The following is a 23,708-nucleotide window of genomic DNA, read 5'->3' on the forward strand; positions in this document are numbered from 1 at the left end:
CATGAGTTGGTAATAGCCAATTTATTTCATGGCACGTTTCAAATGAAGTTATATGTGGCTTATCTTGTATTTATTTTGCACTGGTGTATTGAACATGTTTTCCATGTTAAATTTGAACTGTCATTCCTACTGAATATGTACTGCTGTCTCTAATGTCTCCCATCTTAAAGCTTTCATTTTATTACCTGAATATTTTCTGAGGAGAGAAAAAAGTAAAATAAGCATGTGTGCATTAGCATGGCTTTACCTTTGAGCTGCCTTGCTGGTTTCATCACCTTTGGAAGGAACTGCATTTCACACTTAAGCTGTTCCACTGCAGAATGATAAGTGAGAACCATCCTGTCGATATTCACAGCTATACAAAAGACATCCAGGTACACCTGTCTTTTGAATCAGAACCTAGCTAGCCTCTCTCACATTTACAGAATTGCTTTGGAGAGGAGTTAAACCTGGATGACTTCCAAGCTAGTTAAAAATAATTCTGGGAGGAAAAGTGCAGTGTTGGTGCTCGGCAATAGAAACATGAGTAATGTTCAACGGCAGCAGATTCCTTTCAGACTGTTAGATGCTCATTTCAACTTCTAAATTTCTTGTAGGAGTTATCTCATATTTACAGCTTTCTCCTGATAAACATATTGAAAATGCAGTCAAACAGCTTTTTTATCATTTCAAAACTCGAGCTCAAATTTAATCTTGCTGCCCTGCTGGAGCCCAGGAAGCTGCTAGGGCACTTCCATTATATCCAGTCCTGACTACAAAACTCCTAGTCATTCTTCACAGCTGTGACAGCATCATTCATTTAGAACAATGGGATCGATCTAGAAAGAAGCCAGGGGCAATGAACTCTGGGTATCCTATAGAAGAGAATATCCTATCTAGTTGACAAATGCTTCCCTCTTCATCCTTTGCCTAGAGATAAAGTATCACACCACTGGGACGTTAGCTTCTAGAAAATATTACAGATTTTCTTGAGGCTATTAAAATTGATTACATTTAAATCTCTATAATCAGGTATATAGCTCATAATCCCTAGCCAACTAGGTTAGAATTGTCTATCATTAATGTGCATCTTATTTCAGAAAATAGATTGCTGAGCACTTAGTTTTGCAAAAGAATTTCAGGTGTGGTAAAAAAGTAATCTATTACGCTCTGATTTATATAAGAACAGAAGACCTAGCCAGGCACTGTTGCCTGTAGTTGGTCAGGAAGTGAGATCTGAGGATCATGGTTTGAAACCAGACAGGACAGAAAATTCTCATGAGACTCGTATTTTCCATTCTCTAAAAAAAAATGAACTGGAGCTGTGGCTCACATGGTACTGTGCTAGTCTTGAGCAAAAAAGCTCAAGGACTGAGCACATGCCCTGAGTTCAAAGCCCAAGACCAGCATTGATACAAAAAATTAAAAAAATAGGAGACTATTTTTTTTCCCTTTTTACTATTAGGGTTTGAATTCTGGGCCTGGGCACTGTCCCTGAGCTCTTCAGCTCAAGGCTAGTGCTCTACCACTTGAGCCACAGCCCACTTCTGGTTTTCTTGTGGATAATTGGAGATAAGGGTCTCATGGACTGTAGTGCCTGGGCTGGCTTTGAACAGCCATCCTCAGATCTTAGGCTCCTAAGTAGCTAGGATTACAGGTATGAATGAGCCACCAGCACCCAACAAGGAGACTCTTAAGATAATCATGATATGGTTAAAAAGTTCTTAGGTTTGCCATGACTCTTGTACATTACAAGTGATATTAATAAAATTGATAAATTTTGATAAAAAGCCTGTAGATTTGAAAGAAAATTAGATATAATGATTCATAGTACAGGTTTCACAAGCCCTTATAGGAAGAATAGGCTTGCATGTCCCTAGATAATTTAATACGATGTTCATAAAAATATCAAAATAAGACTAGAAAATGTTATCTAGAGGAAAGCCTTATTTTCCTGTAGCCAGCCACAGCCTGTAAAGCTGGAAAAAAGGTATGAAGCCATGCCAAGGAGAAAGAAAATCTGTAGTGATGAGCAGGACCTGATCTGCTGTCTCCATTCTACTTCCTGTGCCCTCTTTTCACTTTGCTTTTCTTGACCCCTGATCACTAAAATAAGATACTAGGGTAGGGATGCAAGGTAAGGTGGTAAAAAGATTACAGTGGCCAGAGTCAAAACCACTAAGTGGCTTAGCTCAAAGTTAGACAGCCTTCTTAGAATCAGCAATAGATGTGGAGAAATGAATAGACCTAGAACAAATCATGTTAATGGAGGTTAGGCAAGTTCAGAGACCCAAACGACACAACTTGTATCTCACATGGGGAAGCTAGGTCTAAAGTACACTGGGACAAGACTCAAGTCATTCCCACACAGTGAGACAAAGGCAGATAGACTTAAGAACAGAACACAAAGGTACCATGGCCTATGTATCTCTGAGCACATCAAGTTTTTATCTAAGTGAGCTCCAAGAAATGGAAACTAGAGATTCTTTTCTTTGTCGCTGTTGTAAGTTTTCTCTTCTTTTTGTCATATGTTCATTTATATGTCATTGGGAGGGTAAGGAAGTGAACCAGTGCAGCAGTGGTAATCACTAAACACTACGTTGAAAATGAACTAGACAACTTGTGGGTGGGGGTGGGAGGAAAAAACTGAGAGAGAGTGAAGAAAAGGGTGAGACTGTCCAAAAGAAATGTACTCACTATCTGATTTATGTAACTATAATCTCAATTTACATCACCTTTATAATAACAGTAAAAAAAACAATCTGTGAGAGGAGTCTGTGCTGTGAATACAAATGCTCTACCAATATTAAATCCTTGGCTAGTTTCAAAGGATTTTCCTCTCAGGAGCCTCTGAGAGAGGACATCACGCCCCTCTCACTTTCTCACAGCACCTGCAGATGGCACCAGATTTTTCCATGGGTAACTCCTCTAGGCTCCATCATCAAAGGCCTATGGATTTGTTTATTTTTGAACAATGATTGCTAGGCATTGAAGTGCCAGCATAACATGTATATTTTTTGCTATTAAGAGGATTACCTTCTAGCAAGAAAAAAATGTGTATATAGTTTTTTAAAAGACCTGCAATTCCAGACATTACAGTAAAGTAGAAACAGATAACCATGTGGAAGAGTACAACAAGGTCTACTACACTCCAAAGCGTCAGAAGACTTTCCTAAGGAAGTGGTTTATTAGGCATGCCAAGGTTATTAATCCCAGTGGAGCATGTGAGAAAACAGATTGCCACTAACAAGCATCCACAGGGTAACAAATATAGACCAGAAGTTGGTTAGTGTACCTGGGATCTACAGAAACAAATTGGGAAGAATGAGAACAAGTAAAAATACCTAGGATTACCTCTTACGTGGGATCCTTTTAAAAATTGATCCTGTCTAAATTCTGGACCCATTGGCCAAGGATTATTGTTCTATGGAAAAGGAATGAACTATTGGCCTATGTCCAAATATTACATTATTTAAATATTCCTAGAGGATTCAAGTGCTGACATCTTGTAGAATACCCTAGAATGGATAATAAGACCACAAGACTATTAAGAGCTAGGCTAGTATGCTGGCTTGTACATCAGTTGTCCAACAATGAAATTCCAGAAGATAAGATTTGTGTTGATACATCTAAAACCATACTTTCACTGATCAACAACTCTGGAAAAATCTAGGGACTTTAATTTAGAGCTTAGAAATCACCTACTAGAATATTCGCAACAACTAAATGAAGCCCTCGTATATAATTAAAGGTTATTGAAGCCTGGGAAAGCAGGAAAAGTCAACTGCTAACAAATTTGCACAGTCATAAACAGAATTTCGAAAGGTGTTTGTAGACCTATAGTAACACAGAAGGGCCTTGATAATTGATAAAGCTTCAAAAGTAGAAAATTTCATACTCACACCTTGCTCATGTAATGTATTACCTCTGGGCATCTGAAGAGAACAGTTCAGTTCCCATTGCTATAAATATATATTTCTTCTTTCATGAGGTATCTTCCACCATACACACACACACACACACACACACACACACACACACACACACACACACACAGTGCCTTCATTATTTTTCTGTGTTTGTTAATTATGATCTCTTTACTTCTCAATATACCACATTATTAATATTTTTCTACTATCTTAATCTTAGTAGTTTATTCTTTGAAAAGGATAAGGTTTTTAAATTAATGCCTAGTTGACATTTTTAACCTAAATATACTTCCCCATCATTATAAAAATTTATGAAAAAAACATTAAACTATGCCAAAAATAAAATAAAACATTTTGCTTACATATACTAAAAAATACATTCAATTCTTTTTTGCTGAGTGAACAGGAAGGATCATACTTAATTTTTCTATTTTTTTTGTTTCTCTACTAGTGTTTAGCTGACTGTGTTAGTCTGGTTTAAAAGTTTTAAATAAGTTGTTTTTTTATATCTCCAATTCAGTGTCTTATACCACATCGACTGTGATGACAATCATACCAAACACATTAAATTACAACCAGGAGCACTAAATCTTTGGAATCCTATACCTTGGAAGAATCTGCAATAACAGAGAGTCTCTCTGTGGATGTTGGCATAAACATAATAAAGCAAATAATAACACAAAGCATAACATTATTATGAAAACTTCTATGTACTTGTCTAGCTTGTCTTGACTTAAGACTCCTGCACTCTCCTGTTCAACATCAATTCATAGAAAACACAAGCTTTCCTTGTGACTTTTCTCAAAATTAGTAGGTGTCAACTTTGGTAGGATTCAGCACTGCTTGATTCTTAAGGACAATTGAAAGCCCATATCTAAGTCCTACCTCCAGACATCCACCATCGGCCTGAAACATTGTTTCTATGCATGCATGTGACCCCATTCTTCAGACAACACACACGGGTCATCACTTACTGCTTTTCTCTTCTGAGTGTGTCCCCAGAAGTTGTGGTTGGGCAATAATCCCCAAATCAACCCTGTTCTCAGGTGAGCTCTTCAAACTCATAAATGAACTAGTGCTATTATATTTAAAGGTTTACAGAAAAGAAGTATGGCATGTTTCTTCTGACACTTGAGCAAATAACATTCCTCCTGGCTTGCCTTTCTGCCTCCAGCCCTGTGACAGTGTGGAGAGAAAGCACTAGGTAACAGAGGAGGCTGCTTTCATCTTGGACCTGTCTTTTTCAAAATAAATGAACCAATCTTTGATATTTTCCTATAGGAGTCCAAAACTAAGCAAGATGCTGACCTCTATTATTGTAGAAAAGGGAACTAAAGTTGTCCTCATATTTATTTCCAGGCACATGGTAAATACTAGATATTATGTCCATTGGTTTCATACCTGTAACTGCATCACATATTGAATACCTTACATGGGTCCAGATCATTCAGCTTGACAAAGATTCCACAGTGTGGCCAGGAAATCACTTTCTAAATAAAAGCTATCAATCAGATTCCAAATTCCTTTTTTTAATGACTGTACTGACCAGAACAATTTGACGGATCACTATTTTCCCCCCAAAAATATGACTATAATTTTAAATTTTAAAAAGCTTTTGTCTCACTTAATAAAAAAGAAAATTAGTCCTTCCACTAACCACTGCATTATCAAAGTTGGATGATGGCTCAGATTCTCGGTTACCCAGGGGTCAGCTTCTACACTAATCAGAGATCTTAGCTTCTATGTAGGCCACACAGGGACCCCTGTGTTCTTATATCACCTTCCACACTTTTTCAAGGGCTTTTAGATATTTTATCTCACTTGACTCTTCTAACAACACAAGTAGATCACACAAAATAGATGACATCTTTTGTCTCTTAATACCAAAAATTCACAACAGGGTTCTCCCATTGCTTCTTCATTTCGAGGCATCATCCCACCAGCCTTTAATTTTCTTTTATAGGAAGAAATTATGTCAGCCATTCCCTGGCCCTGGGCTTATATCCCTGTGTAACTTCCTGACTGTCCCTTCATCTCAGGGAGGCAGCCTATCCGCAGAAGGTGACATTCATTGGGAATCTGATTGAAATGTCTTGACATTACTCTTCTCTGGAAAAATAAGTAATGGAAGAAAAACTGTTCCTCAATTAATTCAAATTTAAACATTTCATTTGGTTGATATTGTTCACACAAGATTGGAGCCTCCCAACAGTTGTGCTTGCATCTTTGACAGACACATTAAAATTAAAGGATTATAGTTACAATGTGTAATTGTAGCACCATGCCCCTTTGAGCACAAATGTACTGAACTACTATATTCATTTACAGAGGACAACAGAAGTTTCTCAGAAGCCTTTGAACAATTGTACTTAATGCAAACAATAAGTTTCAACCCTGGGCTGGATTTGCAAAAAAGGAGTTCAAGAAGGAACCCACTGTGGTTAATTGACTTGACCTGAATTAAGCTCAATACAAAGAGTCAAACAATCCTATCACATTCATCCCCTTTCCAGTCTAACTTACAATGTCTTCTCTACTTTTGATTTACAAATGTAAATGTATAAAAATAAATTGGTTAGGCACATATATAGATGCGTGTGAGTATATACAGGGTGAATGTATGTGTATATACTTAGACATTTCAAGAAAATGTAGAGAGGTTATTCTATAACTGTTTATCAGTAGTATTTGACAATGTATATAATATTGCATCTAAATGTTAACTGTGTCTGGTTTATTGAGGAATAGTGCATAATCAGATGAGTTTATTATTAGCCCAAATCAAACGTAATAAGATCTTTGCCCTTCTTAGAAAAGTATATTAGCTACTCAGGAGGCTGAGATATGAGGATAAAGGTTCAAAGCCAGCCCCAGCACAAAAAGACCTGAGACTCTTATCTCAAATTAAGCTCTAGAGAACAGGAAGTGGGCCTTGGCTCAAGGGTAGTGTGGTAGCCTTAAGCTAAAGAGCTCAGTGACAGGGCCAAGGCACAGGAGTAGAGTGGTAGCCTTGAGCTGAAGAGCTCAGGGAAAGAGCCCATGCTGATTTCAAGTCCCATGACCCACAAAGAAGGAAGAAGGAAGAAGGAAGAAGAAGGAGAAGGAGAAGAAGAAGGAGAAAAGGAGGAGGAGGAGGAAGAAAAAGAAGGGGGAAGGGAAGAAGAAGAAGAGAAGGAGGAGGAGGAAAAGGAGGAGGAGGAGAAGGAAGAGGAGAAGGAGGAGAAGGAAGAGGAGGAGGAGGAAGAAGAAGAAAAAGAAGGGGAAGGAGAAGAAGAAGGAGGAGGAGAAGGAGAATAGAAGAAGGAGGAGAAGGAGGAGAAGAAGAAGGAGAAGAAAGAAGAAAGAAGAAGAAGAAGAAGAAGAAGAAGAAGAAGAAGAAGAAGAAGACGAAGAAGAGAAGAAAGAGAGAAAGAAAGGAAGAAAGAAAGAAAGAAAGAAAGAAAGAAAGAAAGAAAGAAAAGGAAAGAAAAGAAAAAAGTATAATAGTAGCCGGATGCAGTGGCTCATGCCTGTAATCCTAGCTACTCATGAGGCTGAGATCTGAGAATCACGGTTCATAGAAGCCAGCCCAGGCACTAAAATCCATGAGATGCTTATTTCCAATTAGCCACCAGAAAATCAGAAGAAGTGCTGTGGCTCAAGGGGTAGAATGGTAACCTTGAGCTGAAGAGCTTAGGGACAGGGCCCAGGCCCAGAGTCCCACGACTGCAAAAAAACAAAAATAAAAACAGAAACACAAACATTATAATAGTAAGGTAATGTAAGATAATTTCAATGTGCTTATTATAACTCAAAAATACTGTAAAACAAAATGTTTCTGAATTTTCTGAATTTTCTTTAGACCAGCAAGCTCATCCTTGACACTGACCATATAAACTTCAAAAAATTTCAAAGAAACAGAGTGATGTGTACAATTTGTATTATATTTCATTTGATAAGTTCTTTAGCTTTTACCTCAAAAATCAGAGGCTAATTATTAACACATTATAGCTGGTGAAAAGACATTTGATAAAGAATAGTATGAAATGACATCTGTCTTTCATACCCCAAACTGTTACTATTTCCAATGGCTAAATTAACTTTAGTCAAGGTTAACTAACTCTGTTCTATTGCCACCGATGGTTCCCTTGACTATATAATTTTTACTTTAATCCTCTTGGAAATTGAAGGAGGCCAAATGAAACCTTTCCCATACTGCCAGAGGGAGAACAGAAGAAAGCCATAATTCAGACTATTCTGTAACATATTATGGGATATTAGCCTTTTTTCAGTGTCAAGGTAACCCTTCCTTAGCTCTGGAGAATAGAATCTAGGTTGATAGGGCCTCAAATCAGGATTGTGACCAATTTTCTGCTGCACTGTTATTTTATCTCACATTAGTCATTAGCCAAGATAAATGCCATAGAGGATATAGTAGTTGGAATTAAAAAGTAAATGAATATTTTTTTTGCCAGTTCTGGCTTGAATTTGGGACCTGAGCCCTATTCTTAGGCTTTCTGAAGGCTAGAGCTCTACCACATGAGCCACAGCACCACATCTGGATTTTTCTATGTATGTGGTATCCAGGACTTCATGCATGCTAGGCAAGCATTCTACCACTAGGCTAAACCCCTGGCCCCAAGAGTAAATGAGTATTAATTGGCTTATCCTAAAGGATCAAGTACAATGAGTGAGCTTGGGATTCCTCAGAAATTGCACCTTTGCAAACAGAATCCAAATATACTAAATTCTCAATTATCTTTTCATCCCTTGTCATAATTGCTAAATTGCACCACCAGTTGCAAACTGTGTTGAGTGTCTCGGAGAATGACCTGGCAGCTAGAAGCTGCTGGTCTCTGTTAATCAAGACACCAAGCTTAGCCCAACAGTAGAAGTATAATGGGCAGATTCTTCTGTTTGCTTTCACATATCTGTGAAAGAGGGACAATTAAATATTATTATAATATTGAATTATAATAATTCAATGGAAAAAAGAAATGTGAAACCAATGGAAAAAGTTTTTTAAAAAAGTACTCTTTCAGTGTTATAATGACATAGAGAAGCTTAGAATATTCTCAGAGAATTTTAGGTTAAAATCTATACAAGAATTGCTCATTGGTAAAGTAACAGAATGAAAAAAACCCACTATTTTATTAAAGACAATGTACACATTATATATTAATCAATCTCTTCTACTCAAGGGATAATTCAGTTTTCATCCACTCAATGGTATTACCTTGCCAAAAAAAGTTTCATTTTCTTAACATCATGCAGAACAGAGTATCATTTTCAATCAGATGGTACTGACTAATCTTTTCATATTTTCATATAATTAAGGGGAATAGTGAAGGGAATGTCAGATTTAGGGATGTACCTGCATTTACATCTCTACACAGATACTTTCTAATATTGTGTCAACTAATTGAGGGTCAACTAATCTAACCTGATTTTATTGTAATAAAATAAAATTAAAAATAATAAAAATGTTTCTCTTAGGGTCATTGTCTAAATCATAGAAGAAAATGATGTATTAGTGTTGAGGGTCTATATATTTAAATAACTCCTGCAAGTTTGTTTCCAATTTAATTTCTCCCAAATCTTTTAACATCACCACATGATATTTCCATCATAGCTTTTTTTTAAACATGGTCTCATTGTCTCTTGTCTTATGCTCTCTTGCCTTTGTTCTCATTTTACTCACTGTACTTTCTTTTTATATTTATCAGATGCTCTTTCTCCTCTTCTCTTCTCCACTTTGAGCTGTCATGGCACAACTCAACACTCATTTCTGTGCAGCTTTTTCTTATTTTTGGTTTCATGTTTTGTGAATTCTCTCTTAACCCTATTTTTGCTTAAAGCACTCCATTCTGCTTCTTTTCATTTGGTATTTAGTATAGCTACAATTGCTCTCATCATTATCTGTTCAAATAACATGGAGCCATCTCATCTCTCTTATGAGAATCCAATATTCTTCTGATTTGTGACTTTGAGTCAAATGTTCTCAGTGCCCATAGAGATGGGTCCTCTAAACTATACTCAAAGTGTATAATTTATATCACTGTGAAATAAATAAATAAATGTGATAAATGACATGAAATCAAAGACAAGTGTCTATTCCAAGTGACAGGCAAGTGTGTGAGAACAAATACCATATACTAAAATGATTTCCCAGCTGCATTGTATGGCAACCCACAGTGGCTAGGTGTAACATTATTACCAGAACAAAGAATGGATTTTTTTTAATGCAGCCCTACCAATATCTGTACACAAAGAGGCACATTTGAGAAGCGGCAATCCACAGCACATTTGGAAGGAATATATTTAATATTTACTAAGTTAAAACAAAAGTCACTGATGGAAAAGAATGGACTCAAGCAACTAGCTAAGTGATAATGCAGTACAAAATAATAGCACTGGTGAAAGATAATTACAGGCCATATTTCAAAAGAAAATCATGGAATTAAAAAGGAAACAAAGTTACTTAAATGAGCAAGTGGTCCATGTCTGGCAGCTCATTAGCTATGATAATGAGAATTTGATGCTTTGTTATTTCCTAAATTATAATGTCTATCTTCACTTCCACATCTATATATCTGTCTATCTGTTTGTCTGACTGTCTATCCATCTGTCCATCTGTGCGTCTGACCATACAGCCATCTAGTATGAAATTGCTTTACTTAATACCATACCAGATTTTAGTAGCTAACAATTATTAGGATTTAGTGGTATCAGACATCATGATGGGTGCTCTTAACTAAATTGTTCAGTCTTCTTAGTAGTTATTTCTTGAGCTATTAAAATATTAACTTCATTTATCAGCAAATGACATTATTCAGACACTACTTTGTACTATGCTTTTATTATATTTTAGAACTAGTATTTCTCTCTCTTCCTTTCCTTGGTCCATTCAAGTATTTGTTCTAGTCAAACACTTACTGGCTACCACAAGCCAGGTAGTGTTACTAGATTTAGCCATCAAATACTGGACAAGGGAAAGCCCACTGCCATTGACATTAATTTTGTGAAGTCCACTACTGAGTAGGACACTTATTCTGTTATTCAATTTTTTTGTGTGTACACTCACTGTCTATTCAAAGAAGATGGCTCAGGCTTCAGAAGTTACCTTCTTAATTTCATTTCTGTGCATCTCTATTAGTTTTCAGCCCCATAAGTAATTCAAACTTAGAATTCAAAAGATATATTAGTTAAAGATGATTTAGGTATCATTGTTGGTTAAATGGAATTTATTCTTCTATGTAAAAACATAAACATAATATTCCATCAATGTCTAATTACCTGGTAAGAACTCAAACAAAAGTCTAAGAAGCTGTTATTCCCCACACTGAATACCAGAGAAGAGTTCTCTACTCCTGCCCATACTCATTGAAATAAAATCATGTATAAAGATTTCTCCATCACATTTCTGATGATAATTTTCATACAGTCTTGCATTTCAACAGAAAGCCATCGTTATGATGCAATACCTCAGCTTTGTCTGTGAATTCTCCTTGAGATTCTTAATAACAATATGGGCATCTTAACTGATATTTCTTTAAAATAGAAACTATCCACATTATTAGTAGTCTTATAGGACAAGACTTGAAAGATAGGAACTCTTGATTTTATATCAAATGGAGAATTTCCTTTGGAATTTCAGTTGTGTAAGTCAGTTTGAATTGTGCTATAACAAAATCACCATCAACTGAAAAACTTCAACTCTGCCTCTTCTGCCTGAGAAATAAAAAAACTAAGGCATTCACAGATTCAATATCTGGTAAGGGTCTGATTGCTAATCAACAGCTGGCTATATCTTCACTCTGTCATTAGCGAGAAGAAGGATCCAGATACTCACTGAGTTCTTTCATATAATGGCAAGAATTCCACACAAGAGGATTCTATGGACATGACTTATTCATCTCCTGAAGACTTATTTTAGGTTCCATCACACCAAAGAAGATTATTGCTATGGTTTAGCTGCTTTGTTTCTTTCCCAAAGTCCAAGTGAGTAGAGTAACAGCATTAGGAGGTAGTAGAACTCTTAAAGATAGAATCTAGTGTGATATCTATGGGTCACCTTGAAGACATGTCATGTGAAGGGAGTTGTTACAAAAGGAGAAATTTCTGGCACCATCTAGTTCTATCAGCTTCATGGTTCCGGATGCAATTTGTCTGTTCCATCACAAACTCTCATCATTACACTCCATCATAATATGAAGCAGGCAGACCAGAGGAAGGGCAATTAATTCACCTCAGCTGAACTCATGCAATCCACACCCATGCCTTCATACGCCACAGACTGTGAGCTAAATTAATCTTCCTTTTTTCATTATGATGTACCTTAGAACTTTTCTGAGGATTGTCAACACAGTACATGTTGCTCTATAAAATTTTGTATGTATGTGTGTATGAGAGCCCCAAATCAGATTACCATTAGTAAAAGGGGCTGTGAATTATCAACACCAAAATAGACCCTGGATTTCTTTACAAAAAAAACAAAGGCATATGTCTTAAATAATGAATTATGTCACAGATTTTTGACCTATATGTAATAATGTCTAATTATTTGTCTTATGTTCTTGATTTAAATCTGTTGAACATATGATCTGCTTTCTACATCAGGAAAATACAATTTCAACAGGACAGATACATCCATATATGTGTCTTAAATAATGAATTATGTCACAGATTTTTGACCTATATGTAATAATGTCTAATTATTTGTCTTATGTTCTTGATTTAAATCTGTTGAACATATGATCTGCTTTCTACATCAGGAAAATACAATTTCAACAGGACAGATACATCCATATATGTGTTTTTTTAAATTAAGCTACATATTGATACCTGGAGATATTATATTAGGGAACATTATTTCAAAAACTTCTACAAATGAAGTAGAGTGGATGTAAGTCCAGTCCCTGCAGCCCCACCATGTGTCTCTTTCTGCATACTTCCTCTTTCCAACCTCAGCTACATATCAGCCATATTAAAAAAATTAAAAGTTGAACTGCAATCTTCCACTCAATGTGAACTCTATGTCTACCCATCTGTAAATAAACAGAACAGCTCTGAGCCCTAAGGAGCTCCTCTTCTGCATCAGCTCTCTTTTATACCATATAATTGATGTAAGAATAGAATCCAGAAGGGAGTAACTGAACCAGTCCTACTGGTATGAAAGGGCTCTAGTTTTCTTTCATGGGACTTATAGGTTTCCAGGAAAAATATATGCCTGGATACGATATGCCTTTGCACTTATGAACCATTCTTTTTAGACTTTCTGGGAGTCTCCTCCAAGTCCAAAGCACAAAGGCATTTACTCAAATATTTTTCTCTGCTCTCATTCTCAGAGCTTTGAATAAGTGGAAATAGGTTCAGTGAAATGCTGCAACAGGAGGAAAGCATGTGTCTTAGCTCTTCTTCCTTCCTGCTTTACCTCATACGGCTCATCACTGAAATCCAACACAGCCAACTCTGAAACCCAGACAGCCTGACAGTCATTCCCAGATGCAGTACAAAGCCTGCATCTAACTGCAGCGGTGAGGACTGACAATTCAATTCCAGTTTAAAATCTGATGAGGGAGACTGTTGTCCTGTTCCTGGCTATTAAAACAGATAGAAGCATGGAAAGTATGATCTTGGTACAGCCACTGGATGACTCAGCTGGATTTGGATGTTCAGTTTCTAAGGGCAGCTCAATACACCTTGAAGGCCCCATTACAAAGCAAGGTGACCAAAGACTACTCAGTTTGCCTTGGGCTACAAATTGCAGCCCTTTAAGCTTTCTGGGTAACCTGAAGCAATCTATACATACACACTGTGTGTGTGTTTGTGTGTGTGTGTGTGTGTGTGTGTGTGTGTGTATGTGTGTGTGCGCGCACACGCGTGTGTGTAAAAGAAAAACTATAAATGTAAGCTTTCATAAAACTAGCTATAATTTGTGACAGGCTCTAGAAAAATATCAAAGCCATGAACAGGATGTAAAGCATGTGTTTTAAAAATATATGCGTTGTTCTTCAGTACCACATAGCATCCTGGTTTTTCTGATATGGCATACCTATTATTATATTTATGGCTATTAAAACATAATAAAATATGAAAGCAGAGCCAAGCTTCTTTTTCTTGCCTATAAGCTTTCTCCTTTGCTTCTGCCTGACCAGTGAGTCCCAAATAAAAATTAGGGCTGGGTGTCTGTCCTAATGGTAGAGTGCTTGCCTAGCATACATCAAGACCCAGGTTCAATTCCTTGTTACCATATACACAGAAAAAGCCAAAAGTGGTGCTGTGGCTCAAGCCGTAGATCTGTAGCCTTGAGAAAGCCCAAGGACTGTGCTCAGGGCCCCGAGAGTGGCAAACACATGCAAACACACACACACACACACACACTAATAATAATCTTAATGTTTTTGAAGAGGAATGAGGTCTAAAGATCAAAAGGATTTAAAATCAAGTAAAATAAATATTAAGTGAATTACATTTGTTATTTGATTTAGGAAAAGAAATTGTATTTTTAACATTATTTCATTGTATTTATTAAAATGTCATTTATTTTCTCCAATGTTTTGTGGTAGATATTTTCACTCAAATTTTGGAGAGAGATTCCCTGCCTCCATCAGAAAGAATGATATTGCTCCATTCATGAGGAAATACAAAGATTTGAGAAAATTACATGAAGTAAGTAGGCTGCATGGCTTCTCTCACTCGTAGTAATTGGAATGTGCCTATACGTCCACAATAATAAAAAAGGTTGCTAAAAGAGAAGAAATTATCCTTACACATGATACACTAAACAGGACTCTAAACATTCACACAGTGAGATCAGAGGAGGACATGTTCAGGAGAGGATCGCAAGGGCTCAATAGCTATGTGCACGATCACACAAAATGATGTTTATCGAAATGAACTCCAAGATATGGAAACAAGAGGCATTTAACTATTATATTTTTATGGATTTTTAACCCTTTATCACTGTTTTATAAGAGTTAGGTTTTATTAGATGTAGTTAGGATCTCTTGATGATAAAGTGTTGAGAAAAGGTAGCTATGTGGATCTCTGTATCTCCTGGAAGAAGGGTTTCTTCAGTCTTTGAAAGACTATAGACCTTCGAAAAAGGGATATTAACTAGCAGACCAAGCATTTCACAATCAGTTACTATTAACTGATCCTGGATTAATAGCAGAAAATAAAATAATTTATATATATAGAATCCCAAAGCTGAAAGTTTTCACAGCAAACAAAGACAGAAACTACATCCACAATTAATAATGATACACTGAAATTGATGTACTAGCAATATTAGCAGACTTGTAATAGATCATAAAGGAAGATGTAACAGGGAATTAGGGAAAACAAGGAAATGAATCAGTGGATATTGATTGGGCTAATTATGGATAGCTAATAAGGAATCATCAACACTAAATTGGAGCTCCAAATATTAATAGATACTAGATAGCTACAAAAATAACATTGAGTAGATTTTCAACTTTAGGATAGTTTTGATATTTATGGATAACTGGGTAAGCAGGCAATCAAATATATACAAATTGAGCAGTACAAATGTGAGCAAACTTTTGAAAATTCTATGGGGAAAGAGAACATTGAGGCAAATGCTAAAAATGATAACATAAAGGTTAGAATTGTTATTGCTTCTCTTCCCTCTGTGTATGTGGCACCAAGGAATCAAATCCAGGGCTTCTTGGGTGGTAGGCAAGTACTCTACCACAAGGCCACATTCCTGGCCCCCACATGTTTCTCTTCCTTTTTTATTTTTTGCTTCTTACATTTTCTAAGTTTCCTACAATGAATATATTTTAGTAGAAATGCATAATACATTTGATTTAATAGTCAAATAACTAGCCAATGTCTTTCCCACAAAATAAATCAATTTGTAATTTATCCAAATGGAAGAAGCTAAACTTCCTTACATAATTAAGATTTATTTCCAAATGGGCATCATGAACTTAGTACATCATACCAATAAGCCTTGTGGACTAGAATTTCTACTTGGTATTTCCTCCCTCATGCTAGCAGTGTCATCTTGCCTTTGTTAAACTCTTCTCCCATAATTTTAAAATCCACTTGATTGTTTTTAGATGTGAACACATTGTTTTGCTCTATTTTGTCAGCTATTTGGTAGAAGATCAAGAAATGTCTTTAACTTAAATAATACAACTCTCCTACCAAGAAATAGGAACCTTATATATACATGTATACTTCGTCTTGTCATAAATCCCTAGTAGTATAAAGAAGAAAAATAAGCAAGAAATCTCAGTGGCCTGTAATTGGACAAGCTCCAGGAAAACAAAGGATAAAGAAAGAAAACAGTCACTTAGGTAAAGTGCACACAAAAGAAAGGCCTTGAAGTAGGATATGCTTGAACACAGCCTGTAAGTGTGAACTTGAAGATCTGATAAAAAAATATCATATTTCTTGTCAGTCTGTCTTGGAGAATTGAAACCCAAATTGTTCCATGTAATTATGGTCACAATACCCAGATCCGTTTTTCACCACGGTCCATGGTTTTGATGACTACCTACATTACTCACACAACTTAAGCTGTGCCTACCAGGAAAGGAAGAAGCACAGTTTAAATTAGTATTATTATTTGGGAAGTCAGGATTATTAACCACCAAGGAAATCTAGGAGAAAAGCCAAAATCTCTACAGAAGTCTTCCCATGCCTTAAGGGAAGCTTGTCTGAACTGAACAAAGAGAAAAAAGAATTACTTTATTTTTTACTTATTAAGTGACCTGAAGAGCCTGGGGAAAAGGTGAGTGCTTTTCAGTGGCTGAGCACAGAACACCAGATTAGAGCATTTACAACCTGGTTCTCAGTGGCCAGAATCTCACAGAACCTGTGCGACAGACATAATGTGGTTGCAGACATGAGGTCAGGATACCAAAAGCTGAGTCAGTGAAAGAGAATATTAGCTGGGAGAGGCAAGTGAGACTTGTGCCAAGAGCCAGCCATTGTGTGAATTTTTCCCAGTATATGTTAAAAAACAGTAGAATTGTCTCGGGTTTGTTAATTTCATACTGAAACAGAGAAGACAGGAATACAAGGCTTTGTATATTTTTTTCTGTTTTCATTATCGTATTTCTTTTCTATTTCAGGTGAATGGAATATGCATACCATTTCAGATGTTTTCCCAAATTCCAGATTCATTATGATATTCATTATTATTATTTTTTCTATATCTAAAACCTGAAATTGTGTTTATTTTCAAGGTAGTCTCAAGAGGGAATATTGTCTATGTTAAACTTTTAATAATTTGTATTGTAACCCAAGCCTTCTCCTGGGTCTTAACAGTATAGTACTCAAAAACAATTCTAAACTTTTATTTTCTCATTAATAAATCTGTATAAAAGCAAAGTAGGCTTAATTTTGGAGGTTTTGAATCACTGAGTCATTATTGCAATAGTTATTTAGTCATATGATGAAATTTTCTGATAAAGTTAATAAACGAGCACTACTTGTAATCCATTTAATTTTTAAAATATAATCATAAATTACATGGTTTGATAATGTAAAACAAAATGATAACTACATATATATAGACATATCATATCTGAATATGAGTATGGACTGGTAAAGAAGCAAAACACAAAATTCAATTTTAAAATCTGAGAAATAGAGTATATATATGCATATGAGATGGGTATTAATGATCAATTCATTTATTTATCCGAGATATTTACTGAACAGTTTAGGCATTAGCCTAGATAGTAGGAATGAAATAGGGAACACTGAATTGAAGCAGCTACCCTCTTAGAGCTTACTCTTTGATTATCAGGATATCCTACATTTAGGTTTCAATACTTAAATTTTTCTTATTATTAATACTAAAGAATTTCATATAGAGATTACAGGGTAATAGAAAGTGCATGAGGCTTTGTCTCTAATATAATCTTCATGTGTTTGTACTTCCACCCCCTATTTCTGGGTCATTAATACACTATGTTTTTTGGTAGATGACCTTTAACATTGATTGAAGTTATAAAATATTCTATAATTTTGTGTTTCCTGCTGGGAGGAAAATATGTTTTTACTCATGTTTTCTGTGCTTGCAATTAGAAAGTTCTTAACAATCAAAAAATGAAAGCAACTCTGACTAATTGCAATCATGCACAAAGTGACAAAGATATTGCAGTACTTTAAAAATACATAAGGGAAGCCTTGATGGACAACTCTGGGCAAAGTTCATAGGAAACATCAACCACACTGATTACAACCATTGTGAAGGGCTGTCAGAAACAGCAAGCAAATTACAGAGAGAAGGATCCACAGATCCCTTCCTGAAAATCACTACTATTGTCATGGTGTTAACTGGGTAATTTTCCAGTACAAGGGGCAAACATGCTTTTAAATAACATAATCAGTTGGAGGTGCACGTTGAAAATGTACCTTGTAAAACAGTTAATTCTGAGGTGATCATATTGAACAAAAATAAGCATAAACAAAACTCACACTATGCATTAGTGTGCAGATTATCTGCACAGAATGATAGCTCCTTTAGCTACTCTTCTTTTTGTTGGCTTCCTTTATAGAGTAAGCAGAAAAGTAGAAATCTTGCTACTCATCTTTTCTATGGGGATGGGAACATTTCATTAATGTTAAAGAGAGTAGTCTTAAAAATAAACTGAATTATGCCAGGTGCAGTGGCTAGTACCTATCATCCTAGCTACTAAGGAGGCTGAGATCTGAGGATCATGGTTCAAAGCCAGCCCAGGCACTAAAGAACTTGAGTCTCTTATTTCCAATTAACCTCTAGAAAATAGGAAGTAAGGCTGTGACTCAAGGGGTAGGGCAGTTGCCTTGAGCTGAAGAACTCAAGGGACAGCGCCCAGGCACAGAGTTCAAGCCCCATGACCCATGAAATACATACATACATACATACATACATACATACATACATACATACATACATAAACAAACAAATAAACAAACTGAATTAATTATGTTTGAATTGTCCAGTATTTTCATTAAATAACAGGAGCAAGGATTTGACCATGAAATGGAATACCATTCTTCCCATTACTTAAAGTGTCTTGAAATCTCAGAAACATACACCTTTATGTTGGAGTTTGCTGGGCAATTTTTGATTCTTCATCCAGTGAGGATCATATTCTCCACAATTATAGTCTTCAAGACTAAATACTTTTCTATTTTTGCACAATGAGTCCTTTTGGTCCTGTTACTTCTACTTTGATTTATGTTTTCCAAAGTGTTTTTATTATCACTTTGTTGCTTGATATTTAAACACTCAATAGAATAGTTTGAGCCACACTTTCTCTTATATATAATTTGGGAAAAATAATATCTACTGTATCAGGTTTTAGAGCTAATGATAATAACTAACCTATCTTAGTTATTTGCTATATGCTCAAACTATTTTAATTGTGTTACATCAGCTAATTTATCTAATACTCAGTGTGGCCATATATAATAGGTCTGATTAGTAGCCACTTTTTTTCTTCAAGTCCTGGGCTTGAGCTCAGGCCTGAGCACTGTCCTTGGACTTTCTCAAGGCCAGAGCTCTACCACTTGAGCCTCAGCACCACTTCCGGATTTTATCTTTGTATGTGGTACAAAGGAATCAAATCTGGGTCTTTGTGCATGCTAGGCAAGCACTCTACCACTAGGCCAAATTCCCCGGGCCAGTAGCCACTTTTTATAGTGAGAAAACTAGTGATCTAATAGACAATGACATAGGCACCTGGAATACCAGGAATTATGTTTCTACTCTCTGACAACAAATATATTTTCACATCACTTCAAAGTTTCAACAAGATTTAAATCTAGTCATTTCAAATATTTAACTGAAACAAAAGTGATTATCATGATCAAATATAGACTCTATCAATTCTAAAATAATCAGTTGACTTAGAGAAAAAATTAGTATATGCATTTGTAATTAATTATCAATATTATATATCATAGTCACAATACCATTTGCCCAGGAGGAACAATTCAAATCAGGAAAAATGACTCAATGAATGAGAAATAGTAGAAGCATTTAAAAATATTCTTGGGAGATTGTAATAACTGAACAGGCTTAGAAATAAGAAAATGTTCAGAATTTCTGCATTTCACCAAACCCATACATAGATTATTATAAACCTACAAAACAAGAGCTAAAAAACATCTCAAAAAATGACTTTTATCAAAAAAAGCTACGCTTGAAGAGGGATGATTCTTTGTTAAATTATATTTAAAATATCTTTCTAAAACAAAACAACCATTCATGATATCATTTGTCAAACAATTCAAATTCTCTATCAAGCAAGCTTCTGAAGAAAGCATGCTTTTTGGACATATATTCGATGTGCTAATGCCAAAATAACAATGTCTGTGAGTAAATGACATTTAAAAGTGATTTATGAGTGAAATTTGGTACTAATTTCTACCATCTTACCATCAGCAACATTACGCATCCTTATACTCATATATGTGTGTGTGGGGGGGGTATAACCACACTACTGAATAGCTAAAATTGTATTTTTGCCAAGAACTCTCTATCAAAAATTGATTATCCTGATCAATCGCTATTTATTTAAAGAAACAAAAACTCTAACACCCAAATAGTGATTTTTCAAATACAGGAATAAAAACATGGATTGGCATAATGAGAAAAAGGAAGCATCTATAAAATGCTCAAAGGGCTGCAATCTACTAAGAGGATTTATATTTTTAATTAAATCTATTACTGTGAGAGTTAAGAAAACTGCCATTCCACAAATCAAAGGAGGAGAAAGAGAATATCTCTTGGCAGGGTGAGAGTTGGAGAATATTGAATTGAGCTATAATCTACATCCTAGTAACCAGTCTCTGAAATAGTGTCACAGATCTTGCTAATTCATAATACTTCTTTGTTACAACTTTGAATATTTTGTCAAGACCCATCATTTCTAACTTATAGAAAATTGTTGTACTTATTGTGCCAGAAGCAAGTTATTTAACATATCACCCTTATTAAAGGACACACAATCCAATGAGATGCATGATAACAATCTCCTGTCAGACATGGTGACACTGGGCACTGATAAACCAAATACTCAGCCCCGACTGTCATGTTTGGGGCAGAGAACTTTTCCTCTCTGTGAACATACATATATATCCCACAAAGAAAGAACCTGGAAATTCTGCTTACAAATCCCCTACCAATACTACATTCTAGTATTCACAACAATTCCATTTATCCTACATCAGCTACCAAAAAGGTTTTAATAAGACTATGTAGAGCCGGTCGTGATGGCTCACACCTGTAATCCTAGCTACTCAGGAGGCTGAGATCTGATGATCGTGGTTCAAAGCCACCCTGGGCACTAAAGACCCTGAGACTCTTAACTCTAATTAATCACTAAAAAACAGGAAGTGGGACTGAGGCTTAGGGATAGGGTGGTGAGATAGCCTTGAGCTGAAGAGCTCAAGGACAGCACCCAGGCCAGCGGGGGGGGGGGGGGGGAAGGACTGTGTAAAAGCTTTCATGAGCATCACAATATTAAACATTGGTGGTTTCTGAGTGTGTATTGAAAGGATAAGAAAATGATTGTCTTTTCATGTACAGAGCAAACATCCCCTAGGCATTTACAGTGCTGCTCTGGAGGGCAAAATCACTACCATTGTATCTCAAACTCTCATAAAGGAAAAAAAATCACCAAAAATCACTTTTCAACTCAAGGATGTGTGTGTGTGTGTGTGTGTGTGTGTGTGTGTGTGTGTGTGTGTGTGTGTGTGTGTGGTGTGAGTGAGTGGTACTGGGATTTCATTTTAGGGCTTCTCATTTGTCAGGCAGCCACTCTCTCATTTCATGAACACTCTAAACTTTCTATTAATTTAGTTATTTTTGGAATGAGTTCTCACAATGCTGTCTGGCCCTGTGTCAGCTGGTACTCTTTATATATACTTCTTCTGTTGCTGAGATGACAGATGTGTGTCACAATTTCCAGCCTTTTAATTAGTTGTGATGAGGTCTCAGGAAATTTTGCCCAGGATGGTCTTGAAATGTGATACCCCCACACCTCCAACTTTGTTTCTGAGTAGCCAGAATTACAAGCATCAGATACTGCACCCAGCATAAATGATATTTCATTAAATTCAGTCTAGTGTGTTTTAGAAAAGTAATCTCAAGATTGCAGAGCTAGCATATTTATTAAACCGTCCTTTTCTCTGACCCAACTTGATATGAGTGAGTGGATTATAGTAGTTTGTTAAACATATTGTGCTAGAAGTGATTATTACTCATTATTTTTAGAAGGAACTAATATGATTCCGTGAATGCATTTTTCTCTACATCTATAGAACATTCTTTTACTTCTAATTACATAATTTACTTCTCAACCAAATAGATGTCATTCATCTAACAAACATTTAAACTTGTTTACCTTTTTAAATAATTTTTTAAAATTTTATTATTATTATTACTCTTGACATTTCTAACAATTGTATATTTAGTTATGAGCCCTCTGAGGTCTAGAAGATCTCTCTGCTTGAATCTAACTCCAGAAGTTAAGCCAAATAAGCCAACATTTAGGAATATTTATGACTATTTCCATTAGCTATATACTTTATGGGGGCTGGTCTCCATATCACATTATACATTAAAGTTTAGACAAAAAGATCATTTTTATTTCATAATAGCTAATGGATAATGTCTAAAATACATTATATAAATTGTGCATTACAAAAAAGAAGGAACACACAAGCTATAGAATCTGTATTTGAACCATAGAAGCTTTACTCTAGTCCAGGAGTTCTAACACAATTCAGCCTAGATTCCTCTGAGTGGAATCTTTTTTTGCATGTCTTATGAGGGAGAGAGAGCTAAGGAAACTCCATGAGATACAGAAAATAATGAATGATTGCCTCCCTGCTGTCCTCTCTGATTTGCTACACATGTCTTCTTGGCTTTCTTTGATCCATCAGAATGCCTTACCTTCTCATCAACTTAGTGCTGGATACTTTGAGGAATGTAGAGGGTTGCTATCTGACACCACCAAAAATTCATACCTTGCTCTGCACTCTCCCTGACAACTCTATTCACCAGCCTGTCTATCTGTCTCAGATTCATAATTTTCTCCAGGACTTTGATTTGGAAAGTGAAACTCCAAACGTCCACTTGTCTCTAAAGCTGTTGATCTCTCAGATTCATACAATGCCTCCTCTGGCGTTACAAAGATATCCAAGTTCATTATCTCTAGCTGCTGCCCCAGGGAGATTTCATCCTTTCTAAAGACCTTCTTGACTGAAGCAGGTCTTCTCTTTACCTTTGTCATCTTGCAACCACTAGGAGACAGATGAGGCACCCAGCATGTTTCATTTCCATAACATTTACAAACTATTCATAGAAACACAGGCCAGGGATTGCAAGGGTGACATTGAAGAAAAGTTTGTTCACGAGGGGCCTCCTGCTGGTCCTGCTGAGAGCTCCTGAAACTCTCAATCCCCAGACCCTTGGCTTGGGGCCGCCCCTGGAAGCAGCACAGGAAAACGTCCTCCAACCGCGCTCAGACGGAAGCTCGCAGATCCATTCCATGGTCCACTGTGAGGCCACTGGTTGGGCTAAGAGCTAGTCGCGCAGCAACACATAAATTTTATTCTAATACTTTCCAAACTTTGTACTCAAATACTCTACCTACTTACCCCCTGACCTCTCTCATTCTATTTTTCTATCTCTGGACCTCTGCTCCTCTTTCAACCCTTATACTGCACGGATCTACACTTGATGGCTGTTGAGCAACATTGTATATCTAGGTGTTTAATTATTCTCTAGACTCAGAGGGACTTAAAGACAATAGAGATTGGATTGAGAGGCTTATTGTTTGG

Source organism: Megascapheus bottae, unplaced genomic scaffold, assembly GCF_031878675.1.
Source record: "Megascapheus bottae isolate mThoBot1 unplaced genomic scaffold, mThoBot2.hap1 HAP1_SCAFFOLD_40, whole genome shotgun sequence".
Taxonomy (NCBI): Eukaryota; Metazoa; Chordata; class Mammalia; order Rodentia; family Geomyidae; genus Megascapheus; species Megascapheus bottae.